Here is a 21373-nt window from a genome sequence, read left to right as displayed (position 1 = left end):
CAGATGAATCTCAGAGTTTAAGGCCACCCTGGTCTACAGAGCAAGTTCCAAGACAGCCATGGTTGCACAGAGAAACTTTGACTCAAAATACACGCACACACACACACACACAGAAGTTCACTAGTAGACTACATTCATTATAAATAAAAGTTGCATTTTCTAATCTATGTATGCATATGTAACTGGACAATTTTGTAAAAATAGTTACCATTGTGGCACCCAGCTCAGACATATCATCAAATTATCAGAGCATTTATTAGCTAAAGTTACCACATCCCACATATATAGTCACATTTTTTTATGAAAGAAAAATTTATCTGACAGTAGTCAGTAAACTAAGTATATTCAAGGTTGGGGCAACTGGAGCAACTGGTTGTAGCTTGAGTTTTCCTGCCTGGCCCACGGTCAGGGCAAATCTCTCTCACCTGCCAGTCCCACAGCCACTCAGACCTGACCAAGTAAACACAGAGACTTATATTGCTTACAAACTGTATGGCCATGGCAGGCTTCTTGCTAACTGTTCTTATAGCTTAAATTAATCCATTTCTATTAATCTATACCTTGCCACATGGCTCGTGGCTTACCGGCATCTTCACATGCTGTTTGTCATCATGGCAGCTGGCAGTGTCTCTCTGACTCAGCCTTCCACTTCCCAGCTTTATTCTCCTCCTTGTCCCGCCTACACTTCCTGCCTAGCCAATGGCCAATCAGTGTTTTATTTATTGACTAATTAGCAACACATTTGCCATACAGAACATCTCACAGCAACTGGTGAAGACTTATTGTTTTTCTATATCCTATATTAAAGAGTTAGAGAGTAAAATGGGAAAAGGACTATTGATCGCAGTAGTACAGAGTATGGAGACTTGTGGCATAGATACAGCAGAAGAGTTGGGAGAAATCTAGCAGGATAGTAAGTGTATGTGTTAGGGGATATCAGGCTTTTTCTTTAGGCTGCCAACTCACAAATAATGATGCAGAGACATTAATTATGAAAGCTTGGCCTTAGCTTAAGCTTGTTCCTAACTAGTTCTTATAATTTAAATTAACCCATATTTTAAAATCTATGTTCTTTTACATGGCTTGGTTACCTTTCTCTGTATTGCCTATCCTGCTTCCTCTATATCTGGCTGGTATCTCTGCCTTTCTTCTTCCATGAGATCTCTCTGTCCCAGGAAGTCCCACCTAATCTCTTCCTGCCTAGCTATTGGCTAGTCATCTCTTTACTTAATCAATCACAGTGACACATCTTCACAGAGTGTAAAGGAATATGCTGTAACATTTCCCCCTTTTTGATTAAATAGAAAGGAAGGATTTTTAACTCTATCATAATAAAACTACAAAGAACAAGAACAATTATCAGGTAAGAATTACATTCACAATATCCAGCCCATTTGTATTTGGCAAGTTCAGAGAAAATACTCCATGATCTATCCTCTCTTGATGAGTCAAGTTTTGTACCTAATTTACTTCCTATCATGACTAAGGGAAACTGTAAGTATAACTATCTAGTCTTCAACCCCATCAAAGACCCAAGAAGGATATAATATTGCCTCAGAGTACAGGAAGGGCAGAGCAAGCAATTTCCAAAACTAAAAAATGACAGAGACATCTCATTGCCTAGATAGTCACCCCAGGTTCCTTTGTAAAGTTAGGGCATTCATCTTCAGCCAACAGGTCTAGAGTTTCTGACAGACTTTTTTGTGAAGCAGGAATTTTTGAAGGATTGTCATACCTTGTCTTGGCAAAGTCTGGCAGTCACTTTCTTTTGCATCCTGCTTGTCCCATTTGGACCTGACCCTGATCGGCCGGAGCATAGGTCGTTTCCCAGCTACAGGAATGATAGCCGAGGCATGCTGTCCAGCTCCCTCCCACCTCTCCTAAGCCCAGCCTGTAGTACAGAGGGTGCCAGAGGCCAAGCATTCAGTCTGCACCTCCCCAACTAACAAAGGCAGTGGATGTGGGTGTCTTGCCTTTACCCATCAGGTGGCAGTTAAGGAGTGCTGTCCTGCTTCCCATTTTGAGATAAGCCTGCCTCTCAGGCAGCACCAAATGCATGCTGTCCTGCCCTTTCTCCCCCCCCCCCCGCCCCTCCCCCCACCTCCGAGATAAGCCCACCTGCTCCCCACCCCCCACCCCCGCCCCGCTGGCCCCTGCTGCACTGGCAGCACCAGAGAAAGTGGGTCACCTAAACCCCATGCACTTTCTCCTGTCCGCCCAGTCACAGGTGTGGAGAGAAGGAGAAGGTGGGCTGCCTGAAATCTGAGCACTCTCTCATGCTGCCTGGTCTAGGAGCAGGAGGGAAGGTGGGTCCCTCCCACCCAGTGGCTGCAGGAAAGGGCGGGGCTCTCGGACCCCGGACTTGTGCAGCCTTTCACTCCTGTGCTTCAGAGCAAATGGGCCTTCAGCGTTAAGCAGCTGTGGTTGTGATCAGGAGAGAGCTGCAGCTTCTAACTCCCGCTGATAGCTATCTCAAGTACTCCCAGGAGAATGTGTCTAGTCCTCTTTCTTTAACTAACAATGGGTAATTTCCCTGCTACTGGAAAGAACCTCAGATATTATCACTTAAAGCTCTTTTACAGACCAGGGATATTCACAACAAGCATGCAAACCTGGCTAGTTTTGGGGCTGAAGCCACTGCCATAGCACTCTGGACATCTCCTGACAATATCTGGGATCCTTCCCTTTGGATGTGTGTTTTATTCCTAGCCAGAAAAAGAGAGGTTCAGGAAGGGAAATCTCTACATGCATCATTCATACCTATTCTATTAGGCATTATAGCTTGTATAAAATCAGGCACCATGGATGATGTTCTTAAAGAACACTGTAAATTACAAAAAATGGATACCTTCTGGCTTGATTTCCCACCTCCATATGGAGAGCCAGATTTGGAGGATGAGGTCAACCCATCAAAGAAACCTCCTAAACAATCCCTTCCCACCTCACCTCCCAAAGAGGGAACTCTATTCTTGAGCAGAACTTCCCTCATCCTCATGCCCTGAAGAGCATCACTGTGATTCCCTTAAGGCAAAACCAACCTCAGTAACTAAAGCCTGTCCCGCCCCGGTACCTGAGCTCCTTATGCAAGCTCCAACAATAAAGTATCACTTTACTAATCCTTTTGCCTTTCTAGTTAATGTAGGCCCTAATGCGGCCACCCAGCTCTGGGTGCCCACTCCTCTTATGGATCTGTCTTTGATTCATAAAGCTGCTAATGAATCAGGTCCTGATTTGCCATATTTTTTTTTAAATTAAGAAAATTTTTTCATTCATTTTACATACATATCAAAGATCCCCCTATTCCCTCCTCCCATCCCTAGCTCCCCCTCCCACCTTCACTCCCCCCAAAGAAGGCAAGGCCTCTCATGAGGGGGCACATCCAGTAGAGGCAAGTCAAATCCCTTCTCCCTGCCTCAAGGCTGCACGAGGTGTCCCATCCTAGGTAGTGAGCTGCAAAAAGCCCACTCATGCACCAGGGATGGATTCTGATCCTAATGTCAGTGGGTGCCCCAAGCAGATCAAACTACACAATTGTCTCACTATGCAGAGGGCCTAGTCCAGTCCCATGCAGGCTCCACAGCCATTGATTTAACTTCCATGAGTTCTCACTAGTTTGGTCTGATGTCTCTGCAGGTTTCCCCATCATGATCCTGATGCACTTGCTCATAGAATCCCTCTTCTCTCTCTTTGACTGGACTCCTGGAGCTCTGCCTGGTATTTGGTTGTGGATCTCTGCATCTGCTTCCATCAGTCATTGGAGAAGAGTTCTGTGATGACAGTTAGGGTATTGACCGATCTGATCACTGGGGCAAGCCAGTTCAGTTCAGTCTCCCTCTCCACTATTTCTAGTAGCCCAGGCGGGGGTCATCCTTGGGGATTCCTGGCAACTTCCCTAGCACTGGGTTTCTCTCTATCCCCATGATGTCTTCCTCTATCACGGTATCTCTTTCATTGCTTTTCCCCTCCATCCCTGTTCCAGCTCAAGCATCCCACTCCCTTATATTCTCATTCCCCATCCCCTACCCTCCACTGCCCACTCCTCATCCCCAGTTTACTCATGGAGATCTCATCTATTTTCCCTTCCCAGGGTGGTCCATGAATCCTTCTTAGTGTCTTCCTTGTTAGCTAGCTTCTCTGGAATTGTGGGTTGTTGTCTGGTTATCCTTTGTTTTACATCTAGTATCCACTTACGAGTGACTACATACCATGTTTGTCCTTCTGAGTCTGGGTTACCTCACTCAGGATGATATTTTCTAGTTCCATCCATTTGCCTGCAAATTTCATGATATCATTGTTTTTCTCTGCTGAGTAGTACTCCATTGTGAATATGTACCACATTTTCTTTATACATTCTTCAGTTAAGGGGCATCTAGGTTGTTTCCAGATTCTGGCTATTACGAATAATGCTGCTACAAATATAGTTGAGCATGTGTCCCTGTGATATGATTGAGCATTCCATGGGTATATGCCCAAGAGTGGTATAGCTGGGTCTTGAGGAAGATTGATTCCCAATTTTCCGAGAAATTGCCATACTGATTTCCAAAGTGGCTGTATAAGTTTGCACTCCCACCAATGGAGGAGGAGTGTTCCTCATGCTCCACATCTCTCCAACATAAGCTGTCTGCAGTGCTTTTGATCTTAGCCATTTTGACTCGCCATATTTTGAACAGGTACTGAGACAGTGGACAATGCATTTACAAGCCTATTATGATTGGTCCTATTGGACCCCACTGTTTTTCTTTTTTTTTTTTTTTTTGGTTTTTCGAGACAGGGTTTCTCTGTGTAGCTTTGCGCCTCTCCTGGAACTCACTTGGTAGCCCAGGCTGGCCTCGAACTCACAGAGATCCGCCTGGCTCTGCCTCCCGAGTGCTGGGATTAAAGGCGTGCACCACCACTGCCTGGCTATCCCCCAACCGTTTTTCTTAATTGGCATACAGCTTATTAAGAACAAGCTGAAACACAGGCACATCTAAGTATTCAATATAATATTGCTATATCCCTAGACATGCTGACTGGCAGGGGCCAATATGTTAGTTCCATGACCCAAGCCCAAATGGCCTGCATGCCTGTTTTCAGCACATCTTTGAACTTGCATTTAAAGCACTGAAATCCTGCACTCCTCAGGATCCGACTGCATACTTTCACAATCTGATACAGCAACCAGGGGAAATGTTTACTGACTTCTTAGCCTGAGTTGGGCCAGGATCAACCCATTTCTCCACTGCCTCGTTGACTCGGGTCATTCCTCCCTAACAGCCTCCCTGGTCAGTCCTCCCCTTACAGTCTCCCTGGTCAGTCCTCCCCTTACAGCCTCCCTGGTCAGTCCTCCCCTTACAGTCTCCCTGGTCAGTGCTCCCCTTACAGCCTCCCTGGTCAGTCCTCCCTTTACAGTCTCCCTGGTCAATCATTCCCTCATAAGGTATTCCTAAGTGAAGGAGGATGTGTCTTCTAAGCCCTCCGAGGATCAGGCCAGGAAGCAGGCTCTCTGGTTTTGTGATTCCTTCCTCAATGCTCTGCTAAGGCTGTCCTGAATTCTTCATCCTAATCACTCTAGGCCATTGTGAGGCCCAGGAAAGGAGGAGTTATCCTGTCAGCCACCTGGGAGCAGCTCCAGTCATCCTTGCTGTAATATGAAATTCTAAACCCACAGGGAATGTACCCATGTGTTCAGTCTCATCTCCTCCCTACCACACCCAAGTTTGTCTAATGAGACTGAGCACATTCTGGGGAAGTTTCTATTTTCTGTGCTGAGACTTGCCACTCATTATTTAGGAGGCAGTTAGGGAATCAGAGACCTTTTACAGCTGCTTTGTGTGATCTAGAACAGACTGTTCAGCAAGGGGGAAGGGCAGCCTTAGCTCATCTGGAGGCCTCTGGGGCTTCAGTTTCACAGTCCCCAGAAACATTTCTCAGTCTTCTGAGGTTTGAATGTCCCTATCAGAACACATGCTGAAATCTGAGCCCCCTCCCTTGTGAGGTATTAAGATTGTGACCAGATGAGGCCTTTAAAAGGTAGGATTAAGCCCTGTTCTTGTGGATGGATGAATCTGTTCACAGACCCACGGGTTAATGGGTTAAAAGGCCACTATGTTCTCTCAAGGGTAAGCTGTTAAAAACACTAGTTTGGCTCCATCTTGGATGTGCCCCTCTTACCATAGAAAATCCCTTGTAGCACTTGGACCCTAAAGAGTCTCTACTAGCAAGAAAGATTTTACTAGATGTGGCAGTTTAACCTCTCAGGCTCTAAGAAATTTTCAGACTGTAGAATTCACTGAATAGCAACATAATGCAGACTAAGACACCATATTAGGACTGAAAATGTCACATTAAAGAAGTAGAGTCCAACTTTAAGCTTGGAGGCCTGCAGACAGTGTTGCTTCCCCTTGCATTTCCTCAAGCCAGACTTTTAGTCTGAGCCACTGCAGAAACAGGTGCAAAGCCTTTTTAAATAATGTCTCGGATCTGCTAGTGTCTGAGTGCACTGACTGTTAATTTCTCCTGGGATTGTCATGTCTGACTGCAAACCTTACAGATCTTCTCTCACAGTTTTTGTATAGCAAGAACTGCTGCAATCATGTGGCTCATGGGAAAAGGAAGTGGTATGTTCCAGAGACCATGAAGCTTGTTATTTGGGGGTTTTCTGAGAGCTACTGAGGATGGGCCAAGTATCGGTTAAGCCAGAGAAAAGATCATCAGGACCAGTGGACTGTGGAGAGTTCCGTTTAGGATTCTCAGGGCTGGCAGCCTTGGCTTGGTGCAGAGAGTACTCAGAAAGCTTGGGCAGCATTCTGAGATGAATGTGCTGGGAACAACTGACTCAGAGGAGCATTCCTTCCCCTCTGGCTCCTGCACCACCCTTTAGGGAAGCATCAGTAGTCCCAGGGAATAGAACATATGGTAGGCCCTTTCTTCCCCAGGCTGAACAAGGCCTGCGTTTGGACTTTCTTCCTAAGTTTTGCTCCTGTTCTCTCCATCATGTTCAGAATGATGCAAGCTGGCCAGGTGGGCCTTTGTGAAGAAGTGTGCTAAGGGAAATCTGGATCAGATGTCCAGACTCCAGAAAGACAGATGACAAGATCACAGCCACCAACTTTCCAGGCCTGAGTGGTGGGGGACACAGATGGCTCCCCTGAGACACCCCATGGTTTGGAGGGCCACAACCAACCAGGAGCCCACCCGGTGATTTTGGCGCTGGATGGGTGGTCACCATCATACCAAGCCCATGATTTCTAGATCCAGGCACATGAGAGATGAAAAGCAACATCTTTGCACCATGCTTTGTGGTTGTGGTAGGCAGGACTCAAACAAACTCCACCCATGACTCAACCAAGAGCCCACCAGTTGTCAGGGGACCATTATAGTGAGTACAGGGTGGAAAAATGGAAGAGAGAGGCAGAACAGTTCATGGGCTGGGGAGAGAGGCAGATCTGAAGATGTGAGGGTGGTGAGGAACAGATGTGAATGGCCTGCTTGCCACCCAGGTTGAGGGTGATCTCCAGGCATGGACTATTGCTGGGGTCCAGGTCTTGGTCTAAGTCCTTGAAGCAGCAGAGGGGCCTTTGTTGATGTCTGTGGCTCCTGTTGCCATTGAGGGTCATGCTTTTAAAGGCCTGTGGTCTGGGCCACCACCTGGGGCCACGATGGTGTCTGAGGGTCATTGTGCTGCAGTGGCCATGCCTGTCAGGTAGCCTGTGCTGCCACCTGGAGCCATGGTGATGTCTGGGCCCTGGCCTGCTGCTGAGAACCATGTCTGGGTCTGTGGTCCTACTACAGTTGGGTCTGTGTTGATGTCTGGTGGCCCATGTTGCCACCAGAGGCCATGAGGATTCCCAGAGTCTATGCCAGAGCCTGTGACCATGTTAGTGTCCAAGGGATGTGCCACTGTTGGGGCAATGTGCGTTTTGGTTGCCAGCTCTGTCAAATGGGGCCATAGTATTATCTATGACAGGGCTGCTCCTGAGAGCCATGTCTGGGTCCGTGGCCCTACCACAGCCATGGTCTATGTTGATATCCATAGCTCCTGATACAAATGAAGGCCATGCAAGTGCCAGGGGTCAGGGCCTCTACCTGGGGCCATGTTGATTTCCGAGGTCTGTGCTGCTGCCCGGGTCATGGTGATCCAGGTGGCTTGCACAGGCACCTGGGACCATGGTGACATCTGAGGATAGGCTGCTGTCTAGGACCACATCTGAGTCTGTGATCCTATATGGGGTCTGTATTTATGTCTGTGGTGGCCCATGTTGCCACCAGAGACCACATGGATGCCCAGGGTCTGAGATGCAACCTGTAGCAGGTGGGCATCCAAGGACTATGCTGCAGTCAGGGCCATGCTGATCAGAGTTGCCTATGCTCTCACCTGGGTCTGTGGTGTCATTTGGGCAAAGGCTGCTGCTGAGGGCCATGTCTGGGTCACTACAGTAGTCAGGATATGAGCTGGTGGGTGCCCATGGCTCCTGTTACCATCAAGAGTAGAGCAGGTGATAGGGTCTGTCTGGTCAACCACTGGAGACCACCTTAGTGTCTGATGGTCATGCTGCTGCCAGAGCCAGACTGATCTGGGTAGCCTATGTTGTCATCAGGGCCATGGTCATGTCTGGGCCTGAGCTGCTGTGAGGGCCATATCTGGGTCTGTGGTCCTGTTGCAGTTGGAGTCTGTGGAACTCCAGTTGCACAGGGGTCATAGGAGCCACACGTGTGGAAATCTAAGGGCTGTGCTGAGCCAGCCCAGCCTTTCACTGGCCCTGCCCCTTGCTGGATACTGCAGCAGGAGAGCTGGCCCCTGCACTCAGGAAAGATGGCCCTGCCCCTCACCATGGGTATGCAACTTACTTGGGCAGCACACTAGAGCTGACCCTGTTGCCCAGGATGCAAGTAAGCTGGCCCTGAGGGCATGAGAGTGGCAGGAATAACCCCACCCCAACCTGCCATGTGGTGGCTTGGGTGAAGGAAAGAAGTCTCCCCTCCCCACCCATTGCTACCTGTGGCAGATGAGAGAGTTGGTCCTGGGTAAGAGAACTAGCCCTGCCTGTTGTGAGCTATAGCACACAGGAGAGCGGGCCCTGCACCCCACATGGACAACACACTAGAGCTGACTCTGTTATCAGGGGTGCAGGTGAGCCAGCCCTGAGGACATGAAAGCAGGAAAGCTGACCCTGCCCCTCCTTGTATACCACCTACAGCAACTGGGAGAGAGGGCCCTGCACCTTACCTGGGCAAACAGTAGAGCTGGTCCTGGTGGTGTGAGTGTGAGTGAGCCTGATCTGAGGACCTAAGAACAAGAGAACTGGCTCTGCTCTTTGCTGCAGGCTGCATTGGGTGAGCTAGCCAAGGCAGTATGGGAGAGATCATCCAGGTAGTGATGATGAGGGAAAGCTGGTAGGCTCACCAACTCAGCTACCACCCAGACCCAGAACTGGGTCTGTGGAGTTAGGTCACCCTAACATCCACCACATCTGTGAACTGTTGGAGCATGTGAAGGGGATGAATCTACAGATTAAAAATTGCAGGATCTCCATGACACAGGACAACAGCAGGATATCCAAGAGGAGTCCCAGTGAGGACCCAGTGTTGAGAGTGTAGCAGAGGCCAGAGGTCTCGAACCAGACCAATGACTCACAGCAATGAACACTTACAAGTAAAGATATATGGACTAAAGGGTGAACTGTGTGACTCAGCGGGCCACACTATAGCTTCCAAGATGAGATCCTTCTCCTTTTTCTTTTTCTTCTTGTTTGAGTTTTGGTTTTTCTTTTTAAAGTTTGTTTTGTTTTTAGGGGGAGGTTCATGGGTAGAGGATGGAACTTAGGGGATGGGGAGATAAGTGAGGTCAGGATACATAATGTGAAATCCACAGAGAATCAATAAAAGTTTAAAAAAAATCACAGCTATGGCCCACTGCTCTTGGCCAGGGTAATCCTACCACGCCAGTGTGTTTGTGGTTTATGCTTCCTGCTGTGCGGCCCCTTGGCTGCCTTATTCTTTAAATCTCTTGGGTAGTGGTGATGTATGTGGGCAATTCTTTTGTTGTCAACATCTGCTTCAATTGGTTTATTCATTTCTCTCACAGGTCTCATGACAAAAGTACCTGAACAGAGAAGGAAATGTCCATAAGCCAAATAAGAAGAAGCTTGGAGAGAGATCTACAGATAAGTTTCTCATGTGACCAAGGATAAAGGACCCTTTATGGAAGACTATAACATTTTCTTGCAGGGGGTTGATTTAATCCCTGGAATTCTCACATGGACTGGAAAGAGGTCTGACCAAGAGTGTTTGTGGGTAGGAATTTCATCTGGGAGATACATTACAGTGAGCCACTAATGAGTCTAGGGTCAAATAGTAGGTCCACATGCCCTCCTGTACAGCTGAAGCTAGTTTTTCCTGGTTCTATCCTGGGTCTGTTTTATAGCAACAGTCCATGCTAAGACATCTCCATGGTAGCTAAACACCTTGTTGGAAAGAGAACACTGATTAGAAAACAAATAAAAAATGTGTTTGCATGGTATGTACTCACTTATAAGTGGATATTAGCTGTAGAGTAAAAGAAAATCATGCTACAATCCACAGACCCAGAGAGGCTAAGTAACATGGAGGGCTTAAGGGGGGATGCAAGGATCTCCCTGGGTAGGGGAAATAGAATAGATTTTGTGGGTGGACTAGGGACAGGTGGGGTTAGTTTAGGAACAGGAGAGATCATGATGCGGGGAGGGAGAAAATACTGGGAGAGACTGTAATTGGGGGGCATTTTGGGGTCAAGGTGGAAACGTAGTGCAGTGGAAACTCCATGGAATCTACAAGAGTAACCCTAGCAAAGACTCCAATTGATGGAGGACATAGAGCCTGAACCAGCCATCTTCTGTGACCAGACAAGGCCTCAAATGGAGGGAATGGGACACCAATCCAGCCACAAAACTTTCAGCGTACAGCTTGTCCTGCCTGCAGAGTGTTCTGGGACCAGAGCTTAGCAGACTTGTCATCAAAGAGACCAGAGAGACTTCATCCAGCAACTGATGAGAGCAGAAGCAAAGTCTCACAGACAAACATTAGGTCCTGCTGTAGCTAGTGTTTTCCTGCCTGGCCCACAGTCAGGACAAATCTCTTTCACCCTCCAGTCCAGCAGCTGCTCAGACCCAACCAAGTAATCACAGAGACTTATATTGCTTACAAACTGTATGGCCGTGGCAGGCTTCTTGCTAACTGTTCTTATAGCTTAAATTAATCCATTTCCATAAATCTATACCTTGCCACGTGGCTCATGGCTTACCGGCATCTTCACATGCTGCTTGTCCTGGTGGTGGCTGGCAGTGACTCCTTCCGCCTTCCTGTTCTTTCTTTTCTCCTCTCTGTTAGTCCCGCCTATACATACCATCGCATCAAAGCTGAATGAGGCAATCCAGTAGGAGGAAAAGGCTCCCACAAGCAGGCAAAAGAGTCAGCAACAGCTCCTGCACTATTAGGAATCCCACAAGAACACCAAGCTACTTGACCATAACATATATGCAGAGAACCTAGGTCAGACCTAGGCTCCTCTGATCTCTGTGAGGTCCCATGAATTCAGAGAATTTTGTGGGCCATGTTCTTGTGATGTCCCTGTCTCCCCTGGTTCCTCAGATCCTTCCTCCCCTTCCTCTGCAGGATGCTGTGGGACGGTTTGTATGTCAAATTGCTCTGATTGGTCAATAAATAAAACACTGAGTGGCCAGTGCCTCATTCAGCTTTGATGCGATGGTATGTGCCTGGTTTTATTGTAGCTTGTTATGCTGTGTTTATGATTTGTTGGTGTTCCCAAGAGGCCTGCTATTTTCTGAGGGGAGATGGAGGTGAGGGTAGGGAGGCAGAGATGGAGGGTGGGGGAGGGTGGGGTGTCGGGGGTGGGGAGGGAAGGTAGAGGGGAGAGACTGTGAGAGGGGTGGGAGAAGGAAAAGCTTTGAACAGGATGTAATCTATGAGAGAAGAATAAAAAAAAAGAAAACAATGTGTTTGCTTGTTTGCCTGGTGTCCCTGCAGAGATGAGTAGAATCCCTGACATTGGGGTTGCCCCAGCTTCTCTGCTGTGGGCTACCTGAACTTTGAGGGGTGTTGGAACTGGCCATCCCACCAAACTTGGGGCAGGATAGTGGGAGAATAAATGTGTCTGATGGGGCCCTTTGATCCAGCTCTGAGGTTCACAGAGGGGTGGATATCTACTCCCCACCCTGGGACAAGGCTGTCTGGAGCACTGGAGGGCTTAGATCTGTATCACAAGGCCTTGAGGGGTAAAGTAGGATCTGAATAATAGCCAGGTTGTAGGAGCAGAGATCAGGGCTAAGGCATCTGCCTGACTTGAGTGGGTTCATTGAGGCCTTCTCCTAGAACTATATCTCAGAGTGAGTTTCAATGTACAGTGGCATAGACGGGGGCCTCATACAGGCCTGGAGCTCACACTGTACTGGGAAGCTGTAGTTTCTCGATAGCTGTGCTGAGTGTATCTGCCTGTGTATTGTGCAGCAAGCTTTGTTCATGCTGTTTTCTGAGGACGGAGGCCACTGTGGACTATGAATTGCTGTGCGTGTGTGTGTGTGTGTGTGTGTGTGTGTGTGTGTGTGTGTGTGTGTGGTGTACATGTGTATATGCAATATTTAATATGTGGTGTTCTGTGTTTTTAGTATACTGTGCATTGTGTATATGCTGTGTATGTTGAGTTTGGGTGTGTTAAATACAATCTTTTTTTCTTGTCTTCTCCAAGGAAAGAATTCAGTTGAGAGACACAGTTTAAACAAAGGTTATTTAGCAAAGCAAGAACTTCAAAGAGAAATTGGAGTGGGCTGTCTCATCAGGGGATAGTGGCACAGTGGGTTCTGGGTAGTGGATTTTAAAAGAGTTTTTTAGAGAATTTATGAGGCAGGTGGCATATTCATTGTAATAAGTGACTCTTTTTCCTTTCTTAAATAATGATGGGCCAGACCTCCCTTTAGTGCATTTCTTCCCATGGTCCTTTAAAAAGAGCACAGGGGTGTAAAGAAAGCCACAGTGTTTATGATTTGATAATGAAGTTGAGGATATAGAACATTACTGAACAACTATGGGGAAAGGCCCTGGTGTATTAGGTTTTGATAGAGTAGAAACAACCTGCCTGTAGCCACAGGATGTTTCACCATGAAGAAATACTGTCTGCTCTTCCAGAGAAGCCGGGTTTGAGTTCCAGCACTCATACAACAGCTCACAATCTTCTGTTACTCCTTTTTCAGGGGGATCTGATGTTTTCTTCTGGATTCCATGGGCAGCAGGCAGGCACATAGTGCGCAGATGTGCATGCAGGCAAAACACCAAAATATATACAAAAAATAATAAAAGGAAAGATAAAAGTAAATCAAGGTTCTACACTGAGGGCTAGGCCAGGGTTTCAGACTGCGTATACAAGAAGCAGGACTTGAGTTGCCTGCCCCTTCTGCTTGCTTCACAGCTCATCTCCACCCTGATAGTGTAATCTGTAGTATGTTATGCATTGTGTATGTATATGTTTGTTGTGTGTAGGCCATATTGTATGTGTATACATTGGATGTATATTTGGTATGTATTGAATCTGAATGTATCAGTGTTCCATATATGTAATATGCTGTGTCTGTGGTATGGTTAACAAAGACATGCCTGTTTCCCCTAACTTCTCTGCTTGTGAGGCAAAAAGTAAAATCAAGCTATATTTATCCTCTGTACTTGTAAATATGCTGAGTCTGAAAAAATTTTAAATGTGTTTTAAATTCTAACAACAACCAGAGCTTGCCACAAAAACTGGTCTCTCATAGCTTTCTTAACTCTCTGTTTCCTTTTAGTAAGGAGCAGAGACCCAGGGCCTGGAATACTTAGGGTTGAATTGTGGCTCCGAGATTTCTTAGCTATTCCTTTTCTTACAGTCTGAGTACTCTCTGGGCCTCAATGTACTCCTCTACAAAATGGGCATTCTCATCACATGTACTTTACTGAGTTTTTGTAGGGATTAAATGAAGGCTCTGTGCTTAAGTTGGAAACAGGCTGGTTGTTCCACATCTGGACCCTTGTATGTGGTCATGTGCTTTCTGGCTCATGTTTTCCTTTCATAACCCTTTTTACATCTCCACTCCTTCTCTGTATGTCTTGGGTGCTACTCCTAGTCACAGCAGCTTCTTTACCCTCTGCGTCTCACTCATTAAGCTTCCTTCTTTGGGCTGCCTTTGCCTTCTTGACAACAAATTGGTATTTACTGAGTGTGTCCAACACATGCTGGATATGCTCTCCTAAGAGAGCTTGTCATTTTAGGGAATGATAAGCTATTAAACAGTGACACATGACCAGACTTTCTGAGTTCTGTGTGTTTGCAGGGATATAGGGAGAGGAGATTTAATGGAAGTAGAAGTTGTTAGACAAATTACTAAATGGTCTTATTAATAAAAAAAACCCAGAGCTGATATTGGGGTAAAAACCTGAGAGATCAGAGGAATAGGAAAAGACACAGCCAACCTCATCTTATCAGCCCTCAGTCTCCAAAGAGACCTACTTCGTGTACACCCATGCCTATATGCCTTTCTGTTCTGCATCTCACTTTCTCTCTCCGCCCAGCTACATCACTTTCTGTCTGTCTCTATAGACCTCCAGACCTCTATGGTTAACTGGTGTTGGAATATAAGGCATGTGCCACCACACCTGGCTCTGTTTCCAGTGTGGCCTTGAACTCACAGCGATCCCGATGGATCTCTGCCTTCCGAATGCTAGGATTAAAGGCATGTGCTACCATTGCCTGACTTCTATATTTAGTATAGTGACTGGTTTTTTTCTCTGATCCTCATATAAGCTTTATTGGGGTGCATAAAGAAAATATCATCACAAGAAGTTAACATACACCTGGAAGAGGTCAGGAAGTCAGGTGGCACTTTCTTTGGAACTGGAAGGGTGAATATAATTTGGCCAAGAAAAGAAAGAGGAATGTTCCCAAAAATAACAGTTGGGCGAACTTCCCATAACAAGGTATGGAGAATGGCCCAGTTTCTGGGCAGGGTCCCAGGTTCTTGCCTAGTGTACAAGCTCAAATGGGGGCTCAGCTTATGGAAGGAACCAAGACCCACTGGGGTTCACCTTGTGGCCCAGTAACTTATTTTCATGAAAGATATGCATGTAGCCAGGTGTTATGGTATTCACCTGCAGCCTGGGGGACTGAAGTTGTGAGTTTAAGGCTAGTGTAAGCTAAATAGTGATATCTTGTCAAAAAAGGGACCTTAATCAAAAGGACATATATTAAGTAACTACTACTTTCTGATAAACCATTGAGTAGCAAGTGAAGAAAACACAAACTCTAAGGAAAGCGTACCACCAGCCCATCCTATTTGTGATGTTTGGCTCATGTTATTCATCAGTGTGCAATGCCATCTGCCCCTCAAACCTATGTTTCTAAAGCTGAGACTTTTCTATCCTTTCCTTTTCACCATGAGCTTCCCTAAAATTATTCAGCTTGGGAGGGAAGAGGTGGAGACTTTGACCCTGTGTACTATCATACAACCCTGGAAACTGAATGTCCCAAATGAGCTACCAATACCAATTATTTTGGCTCCTGGAATTTGAGGGTAGCATCTTGATAATTAGGATTTCTTTTGATAATTCATTTGTAATTCACTCATGTCATCAGATCTTTTTTCTTCCAATAACTTCACTTTTATTTTGATTCTTATAAAATAACTTTTTGGTGTATTACCTTTTTTTCTACACTTTAAAGATACAACCAAAGAAAATAGATTTTTCTGCTATTTTTATTATGTGTATTTGTGTGTGTGTGTGTGTGTGTGTGTGTGTGTGTGTGTGTGTCAGACAGAGGGGAGAGAGAGAGAGAGAGAGAGAGAGAGAGAGAGAGAGAGAGAGAGAGGGAGAGAGAGAGATTTTATAATGATGAGCAAGGGAACTAATTTCCATCAAATGACACAGATTCTAGAGGACTTTGGTGCTGGCCAGCAGAGCTAGGGCTGGGGCAAGGTCTGTTTGTGGTCTAGGTGTGAACAGTGGTGCCTACAGCTCAGCTTCCCTAATGTAACCCACTTGGTGTGCCAAGGTTTTGAGACCACAATAATAGTTTCAAATCCACTGTAAGAGTTTTGAACAACTGCAATCGACAAAGGCATGCAGCCTCATCCTGTCCGTGTTCTCTCAGTTCCCAATGGCCACCCCTTTTGCTTTTTGTTCTCTTAGATGTCGCCAGTCCGGCCTTGAACTTACGGTCCTCACAAGTGATGGGATCGAGGTGTGAGTCATCCTGCCCAGTTCATCAGCCGCAGCAGCCTTTTAACAGGGGGTAGAGTACCCCAATCATCTGGGTTGCTGCAGCCGGTCTTCTGCTTGCTTCTTTCCAAGACACTTGTCCCTCCTTGGGGGCTACTTTCTAAGTCTTCCCGTTTTGCCCACTTTTGATTTCTTTAGCCAGGGCACATTCCTTACCTTGGGTGACTAGGAGTAGAAAACCACTGTTGGCTGTGTTCCCCAAGCGTGCTGAGTATTCAGGGTAAGGTGCCATGACGTACTTGATGCCCTCACTTATCCAGAGGTGAAGGGCTGAGAGGGGAGTAGTGTAAAAGACAGTGTTTTCAGGAATGTGTAGTCAGACAGCAGGACCTGGAATGAAAAAGACAAACCAGACCCTGTCTTCTGTCTTCTGGGATCTGTTCTGATCCCGCTTTCTGAGGGTTTGGCTGACCTTGGCAGGTATTGTGTGGCCAGAATCTCTGCCAAGTTCTCTCTTTGTCCCAGATTTTAGCTGGGGGCTGGAGCTGAATTAAACCTAAATGAACTGCCTCGTCAGTGTGTGTGTGTGTGTGTGTGTGTGTGTGTGTGTGTGTGTGTGTGTAGAGTTGAGTTCTGGTGATATTTTCTAATGACTCTGTGATCTTGGACACATCTCTGCCCATCTGGACTGCTTCCTTACCAACAGAAGGTAACATCTGAATGGATGCTGTTTGTATCCCTCCCCACTGTAAAATGCTCAGATTATCTGTTCGTTCTTGTTGCTGCAGCACCCATGTTCTGTGGCTCTCTGAGGACTCCATGGGGGTTGAGGTCCTTGTGGCAACCTCAGTTGGGTGCTAGTTTAATCATCAAATGGCTTGGAGGAGATGGGGAGAGAAAAATCCTTCTCCACAGACCCGCTTCTTCCCAGCATCCCACATCAGAGAGCAATGATGTGCCTGTGATGGTAAGGTTTAATTTTTCTCTAAATCAATTGTTGGCATGTTCACAAGACACCTATTATATGAAACATTTCCCCTGAAAAGCCCTCCAAACTAGAGCTTTAGTTTTCTAAAGCAGACTTGAGGATAGAAGGCATGGTGGCCAAGGCCAGGGACCAAGAAGCTGCATTGTGATGGAAAGATGTCCCCACACAGCAAGAAAAGTCACCTGTCTCTAGCAGCTGAGAAAAACTTTCCTGAAACAACAGCTTGTGAAAGCAGAAGTCTTGAAGTAGATGATGTGTGTCACAAGACAAGCACCCTTGCCTTCTCATAAGTTCCCAAGTTCTTTCAATGTAGTTTCACTCTTGAGTGAAAACAGCTAGAATATAAGACTCACAACGCAGACAGCACGAATTCCCCTGATGGCACAGCACTGCCTGTGGCCCCTATGCCTTCCCACCTTCCCCCACAGCATACACAATGCACAGTTGTCACGTTGTGCAGGTAACTAGACAGCTTTCTCCTTCAAGGTATCCCACTCTACACAGATGCAAAGAAAATACAAAACAGCTACAAAAAGAGCAACATGGACAGAAAAATTAACCCTACGTCCTGTGTTGGCCAAGCAAAATGTCACAAATATTTTACTCTATTTATTTTCATTATACATATGTATGTGATGTTTCATATGGTTTTCTTCCAAACTGAGAACTTGTGGCAATGCAATATTATGAAAATATGTCTTATATTCTAAGAGCCTGGAACTTTTGCTGGACCTCACAAACAGAGTTACCCATACACCTTGAGGTCATTTCAGACGTTAGACTGCCATCCTGCTGCTCCTCAGCCCATTTGCTTAACCTTCTTTAAAGAGAGCAGTGTGGATGAGTGGGAGGTGAGGAGAATCTGGGAAGAATTGGGGAGGGGAAACCATGATCAGAATGTAGTGTATGAAAAAACTTATTTTCAATAATATATATTAAAAAAAGAGAGAACAGTGCAACAACCAACCTTACTTGCCTTGGATTTCCCATGTAACCAACTTTTACAATTTAAGCTAAAGCATATCTGTGATCTTAAGTTATGTACTCTTCCATGCCCCAACTCAGATAATGTATGTGTATCATTTGCTGAAAGCAACGAATACAGAGATTAAAAGTAGCTTTCTAAAATCTACCAGGAAAGTTGAAAGCATCCATTTATGGAAATTGACTGATAAACAATGTTTGTAGTACTGTTTGTTATCTGGGTTAACTGGAGCCCTCAATTTAATCCTTTGTAAAACTCTGTTAAAGATGTCTGGAAAGTGCTCCATTCCTTCCTTTCTTTGTGCTGTTCAATAAAGACACAGAGAAGCTCGCATGCGTGCACACACACACACACACACACACACACACACACACACAGTCAGACATACATAGAATACACAGAAGATACAGTGACACACAGGGACAGACTCAGACACATGGACACACAGATTCACAAACACAGCTTTCTTCAGGTAGACACAGATTCATACTCATGCAAAAGACAGAGAATGAAAAACACAGGGGAAATGAAGGAAAACATTAAGTCTGGACTCACTCTTTGCTAAATAACTCCAAGGGGTGGTGCTTTTATTTCTTTCCTTAATGTGACACCAGTGCATTATTGGTGACCCAGAGTTGATCACTAATATATATAATTCATGCAAAAATTTTGTTTTGATTGCTCTTAATTAACATTTTCTTCTAACTGGCTGATAAAGGAATTAAAATACAATATAAGTAGTTTTATCATATTTCATAAATTGTATTCCTTGATCTAAAATAATCTTAAGTACCAAAGTTAATTGTTTTAAAGAATTATCTCTGACTTTCTTAGCCATTGTCTACCTCCCATTAATGGGTTACTGAGAGTCAATTTGAAGTCATTATTTGTATTTAAAAGTTAAATTTTCTGGCCAGGCAGTAGTGGTTCCTGCTGTTAAACCTAGCACACAGGAAGCAGAGGCAGGTGACTTTCTGAGAGTTCCAGCCTAGCCTGGTCTACATAGTGAATTCTAGGACAGCCAGGGCTACACAGAGAAACCCTGTCTCGAAAAAAAAAAAGTTAAAATTTTCTTACTTACTTTTCTATGAATTAAGCTAAACTATGTGGCTGTGCAATGGATGAGGATCTCTGAGCATTTAAAACAGGCTTACAGTGATCCACTGTGATTCCTAAAATGTGCCAAAAGTTAGGCAGTTTTATTCTCTGAAAATACATGTTTGGAGTTTGAGAACTTGTGAGTTTGAAATGACTTGTGTTGAGCAGGATTTTAATCTTAAACCTTGAGAGAGGATGACAATGATGAGCTGCAACATGTAGTGGGGAGTGGCTACCCATGTCCTGCGACCCATGACTGCATGGGAAATTTGTGGGCACGGTGACTTGGAAACTGAATGCTTTTCCTTGTTGTTGTTCCAGAGTTACCTACGTATGGATGTTTGGGTCTACATTTCAGTATCTTGTCTTCTAAACTTACTTTACCCATTTGTAAACCATCTTCTGTGGTTCCTCAAGGACAATCTCTTCGTTTACTCTTGGAGGGAATGACATGATAAAGCACCCCCCTCCCCCCGCCTCTCTGAAGGCTGTGGCATTAGAGGACACCATCCTTTACAGCAGGCTTAAGGGAGCTCATGTGGCTGAAGGCAGAGCAAAGTCAGGCCCACTCCAAGAGCTGCCTTTCTGCCACCTGCCTGGAAAGTGCTGTGGCCATACACATCACCGTGCTCCCTCTGGAATTAGCTTTCCCTTCTAGGTGAATCTTTTAAAGTAGATGCTGCCAGCCTCTTCTTTGAGGCTGATTACTCCTGTTTCTAGTTGCAGCTTCTGTCAAATGGAAGGCAGGGATGTGGGCTGTGACCTTTCGAGAATTTCTTCTAGTTTCCAAAGAAAATTCCACATGTGGTTTTCTGCAAACCCCTAGAATCTGTGAAGCCAGCAGCATTATAGAAATCCTTGGCATGGAAATTTTTCGAGTTAAAAAAAAATGTCCCCTATGAGGAAGTACTTCTTTTTGTAACTAAATAGTTTTAAATGATTACATCTATTAATTTGGGAGGAGAGGGTAAATCCAGATTAAAGATCCAAAATAGTGTTTAAGTTCTCTTGAGTAAGCTAACAGATAAAAAAATTCAGGCATATAAAGTGTTAGTGACATTGCACACTTAAAGAAGAATGTGAAGAAGGTGACTGGAAGGTGCCCTTGATCACTGTCCCATGCATGGTGTTGGAGACAGAATGACAAGGCTGTTAGAAATCTTAGCATGGCCATTGGGCCTTGTTACTTTTTCTGTAGTTCCCATACGCACAGGCAATGCAGCATTAGGAAAGGGTGGAACCTAGGAGTATGTATTTTTGTTTTTCATTGTTTTTGTTTTTGAGTTTTAGACCCAGGGCCTCATGCACACTAAACACATACTCGATAACACTAAGCTGTACCCCAAACCAAGATTCTATCTCTAAACAAACATTTTAGATGACTTCACAACAGACTTTCTGAAGGTCACTTTCTGGGAAATTCCCAGCACCAGGGAGCATCGAGACACATACCTTGAAATTCAGCAGCAGTTAGTGTTTCCAGATTGTCTAGAACAGCTTTATAAACTGAAGATTTCCTTTTAGTTTTGGTATGTGCATTCCTCTCTGTATAGGTATATGCACATGAGTGCAAGTGCCCGTGGGGACCGGAAGTGAATAAGATACCTGCACCTCAAGTTGTAGACAGCAACAAGTCACCCAGTCTGTGCTGGGGACCAAACTTGGGTCTTCTGCAAAAGCAGTACATGCTTTTTTTTTTTTTTTTTGCTTTAAATCTTATTATTTTTATGTGTTTTGCCTGCATGAATGTCTAAATACCATGTGCCTATAGAGGCCAGAAGAGGTGAGTGCTGGGAATCAAACCCAGGTCCTCTGGAAGAGCAGCCAGTGTTCTCAACCAGTGAGCCATCTCTCCAGCCCTGAGCAACTTTTATTTTAGTATTTACATTTAAAACATGTTTTAACCAAATCCTTAACTAAGTGATCTATCAAAGTTTCTCCTTCTCAGATCTGAGCTAATGAAGAGAGCAGATCTGAAGGGAACTGGTGACTGGACTCAATGGTTCTCCCATCTTCCCCCACTTCCTTCAGGCTCTTTTTCTTACTTCCCCTCCGCTGTTCTGCTTTCAGTCATTCCTACCACACCCTTG

This window comes from Peromyscus eremicus, chromosome 2 (assembly GCF_949786415.1).
Source record: "Peromyscus eremicus chromosome 2, PerEre_H2_v1, whole genome shotgun sequence".
NCBI classification, from domain to species: Eukaryota; Metazoa; Chordata; class Mammalia; order Rodentia; family Cricetidae; genus Peromyscus; species Peromyscus eremicus.
This window is presented reverse-complemented; position numbering follows the sequence as displayed.